Source organism: Herpailurus yagouaroundi, unplaced genomic scaffold (genome assembly GCF_014898765.1).
Source record: "Herpailurus yagouaroundi ecotype Mexico unplaced genomic scaffold, PumYag 190, whole genome shotgun sequence".
Lineage (NCBI taxonomy): Eukaryota > Metazoa > Chordata > Mammalia > Carnivora > Felidae > Herpailurus > Herpailurus yagouaroundi.
Window position 1 is genome coordinate 20,216,380 of NW_024412421.1, and position 4,026 is coordinate 20,220,405.

The 4,026-nt window shown below is 44.7% G+C and overlaps 1 long non-coding RNA gene across 1 annotated transcript in view; it reads left to right on the top strand.

The window, feature by feature from the left end:
• LOC121009703 (uncharacterized) overlaps positions 1-3,817 on the top strand; it is a 17,285-nt gene extending 13,468 nt beyond the window's left edge. Inside the window, exons 2-3 of the long non-coding RNA XR_005780796.1 lie at positions 1,403-1,568; positions 3,252-3,817. This is a non-coding gene — a long non-coding RNA (uncharacterized LOC121009703). The remainder of the gene's footprint in view (positions 1-1,402; positions 1,569-3,251) is intronic.
• Positions 3,818-4,026: the final 209 nt, after the last annotated feature.

A 4,026-nucleotide genomic window follows, 5' to 3' on the forward strand; every position in this document is an offset into this window, starting at 1 on the left:
CCTTCCTTCCTTCCTTCCTTCCTTCCTTCCTTCCTTCCTTCCTTCCTCCCTTCCTTCCTTCATTTCTTCCTTCCTTTAAGTAGGAGCCCAATGCAGGGCTTGAACTCATGACCCTGAGATCAAGACCTGAGCTGAGATCAAGAGTCAGACACTTAGGGGGTGCCTGGGTGGCTCATTTGGTTAAGCGTCCAACTTTGGCTCAGGTCATGATCTCGTGGTTTGTGAGTTCGAGCCCCATGTCGGGCTCTGTGCTGGTAGCTCAGAGGCTGGAGCCTGCTTCAGATACTGTGTCTCCCTCTCTCTCTCTGCCCATCTCCCACTAATGTTCTGTTTCTTTCTCTCTCTCAAAATTAAATAAACATTAAATTTTTTTTAAGTGATACTTGACTGACTGAGCCACCCAGGCACTTTAGTTTGTACATTTATGTATGTATGTGTGTGTGTGTGTATGTATTTTTAAAGTAGGCTCCACGCCCAATATGGAGTTCAACATGAGGCTTGAACTCACAACCATGAGATCACGACTCTCTCACATGGTTTCTGAGGGTCATGAATCTAGGAGCTGCTTAGCTGGGTGGTTTAAGTTCAAGTTCTCCATGAGACTGCAGTCAAGTGTTGGCCAGAGCTATAGCAATCACAAAGCTTGGCTGGGGCCGTAGAACCCACTTCCAAGCTTACAAACATGGTTGTTGGCAAACCTCATTCCTCACTGGCTGTTGGCTGGGAGTTTCAGTTCCTAGCCACACGGACCTTTCCACAAGGCTGCCTCATGTCATGGCAGCTGGCTCCCCCCAAAGTGATGAGCGAAAGAAAGAAAGGGGGAAGGGAGAGAGAGTGGAAATGAGGAAGGAAGGAGAAAGAAAGAAAAAGGGAAAGGAGGTAGGGGACAAAAGCCCTTGAGACAAAAGATACAGTCTTTTATTACCTAATCACAAAATTGACCTACCATCTGTGGCAGACAAAATAATGGTCCCCAAAGATGTCCAAGTCCTAATCCCTAGAACCTGTGAATTTGTTACCTTACATGGCAAGGTAACAGATAAAGTTAAGGATTTAGTTAAAGTGGGGGAGATTATCCTGCATTGGCCACATGGGTCCCAATGTAATCACGGGGTTCTTATATGGGAAAGAGGGAGGCAGGACAGTGGTGACAAAAAAGGAGAGGTGACAATGGGAGCAGAGGTTGGAGTGATACCCTGTGAAGATGGAGAAAGGGGCCATGAGCTGAAGAATTCAGGCATCTTCTACAAGCTAGAAAAGGCAAGGATGTGGATTCTCCCTGGGAACTTCCAACAACTTGATTTTAGCCCAGTAAGACCCACGTAGATGTCTGACCCCCAGAACTTCAAGGTAGGAGATTTATGCTGTTTTAAGCTGCTATGTTTGTGGTGATTTTTTCCAGCAGGAAGAGGAGATGATTACACCATCACTTCTGCCATACTGTACTGGTTAGAAGCGAATCAGCCCACATTCATGGGGTGTGAACACCAGGACGCACAGTTGTTGTAGGGGGACTTTAGAGGCTGTCTACTACAATGACATAATTATTAACTCTACTTTATAGAAAGGTAAGCTGAGGCTTAGAGGAGTGAAGTAACTTGTCTGAGATCATATAACTAATGATGGTGGAGTGAGTTCCATCTGATGCCCAGAATAAATTCCAAACTCTTTTGACAAATGGCTACGAGGGCCTGTCTGATCTGGGCCTTGCCTGCCTCCCTAATCTCCACAAACCCAGCACATTGAATTCCACCTCAGGGCTTTTACACCTGCTGTAAATTGCTCTTCATTCCAGTGAGCAGGCTCTTTCTCACCTTCAGATCTCAGTTCAAATACAAGTCTTCCCTGATAACACAATACTTTTCCTTTCCTTCACCTCTTTTACTTTATCTTTACTTTTTTTTGTTTATTTGTTTGCGGTCAAATGTCTGTTCCTATTACTCCCACCCCTCATGAAGACAGGGGCTTTGCCAGCTTTGTCTATTGCTGTATCCCCAGTACTGGCACACAGTAGATGCTCAATAAGGATTTGCTGAAATGACGAGTGAGTGACTTCACAGGGAGGTAAAACAGAAATGATCTATTCAACTCACTTCTTGAAATAACAGTTCTTACCTGGTGAGCTTATGAAGATAAAAAGAAATAAATAAAAGAAGTCACAAGGCCTAGAGCCCCAGGATATATTTTTAAAGAAATGAGAGTTTCAATTCTCCCACTACTAACAGGCTGGACCTGGGGGTGTTCACAGGGCTCTGGGCTGTGAGAGTCCTTTGTCTCCAGAGAAGGCAGAACCCTGGCAGGAAGGGTGAGCAATCCACCAGCACCACTATTTGGGTAATAACTAACCCTTTTCTTCCCAGGCTAGTTCTGCTGGTCCCCACACCCCTCCCCGCAGGCAAAAATCTTCCCTACTTAGCCAGGAACCAGAGCTCTCTGAAGTCTCTGCAGGTCAACCCTGAATTGAAGGAGAGTGTGGCAGAGAGAGACAGACTTGGTTAGGGAGGCTGGGTTCTTGTGATCTTCGTTGTGATCTTGGACAAGGAAACTTTTTTCAATCTCTCTCTCTCTTTTTTCAAGGGAGGGGGAACTTGAGTAAAGAGAGTTGAGTTAATTGTGTAAGACTCCTCTCTGGTTTTATTAATTCACTCACTCATTCTTTTTTTTTTTTTTTATCCCTATCTTCCACTTCTATTACCCTCCTTCCCCACTCTGTTCAATAAATATCTTCTTAAAAATATTTTTGGGGTGCCTGGGTGGCTCAGTTGGTTAAGCGTCCGACTTCAGCTCAGGTCGTGATCTCACAATTCGTGAGGTATATAATTAAATATATTTTAATGTTTTAATTATTTATTTATTTTGAGAGAGTGGGCGTGCATGCACACAGGTGAGCAGGGGAGGGGCACAGAGTGAGGGAGAGAGAGAATCCCAAACAGGCTCCGTGCTGTCAACGCAGAGCCCTACATGGAGCTTGATCCCACAAACTGTGACATCATGACCTGAGCTGAAATCAAGAGTCAGACGCTCAATGATGGAGCCACCCAGGAACCCCTAATAAATATCTTTTAATTTGTATGTAGCTTTGTCAAATATATAGTGTTGTTTCCTGCAAATATGAATTTAGTTTTTTAATTAAAAAGTATCTGGCTATAGATCACGTTCTATTTCTTACTGTGGTAGCCAGCCTCCAAGATGGTTCCCAGTAAATCTCCTGGTATTCACATCTTTGAGCAGTCCCTTCTTGCACTGAACAGAGCTGACCCTACTCAAAAGAGAATATTGCAAGAGTAACAGTGTGTGATTTCCAAGACTGGGTGATAAAAGACATTGCAACATCCTCCCTGCCATCTCTTGGGTCACCAACCTTAAGGGAAGCCAGCTGTCATGGTGTGAAGACGCTGAAGCAGACCTATGGAGAGGTCTAAGAGGAAATGAGACCTCCTGCCAACAGTTAGCACCAATTTTCCAGCCATGTAAGTGAACCATCTTGAATGATGCTCAAACCCTAGTCAAGCCTTCAGATGACATCAGCCCCAGCGACATCTTAACTGCATTCTCATGATAGATCCCAAGCTAAAACCACTCAGTCAAGCCATTCCCAAATTCCTGACCCATAGGAACTTATGTAGGATAATAAATGTTTATCTTGTTTTAATTCATTAGGATTTTTGATAATTTGTTACACAGGAATGGATAAACCGATACTTACTTTATTGTCGTTGTTCTCTTTCACCTTTTATTTTTTTAAGCAAGCTCTATGCCCAACGTGGGGCTTGAACTCACCACCCTGTGATCAAGAGTCAGACTCTCTACCAACTGAGCCAGCCAGGTGGCCTGATACTTACTTTTTAAATTTAGCTATAACAGGGGCGCCTGGGTGGCTCAGTCGGTTAAGCGGCTGACTTCGGCTCGGGTCATGATCTCGTGGTCTGCGAGTTCGAGCCCCGTGTCAGGCTCTGTGCTGACAGCTCAGAGCCTGGAGCCTGTTTCGGATTCTGTGTCTCCCTCTCTCTGTCTCTCCCTGTCTCA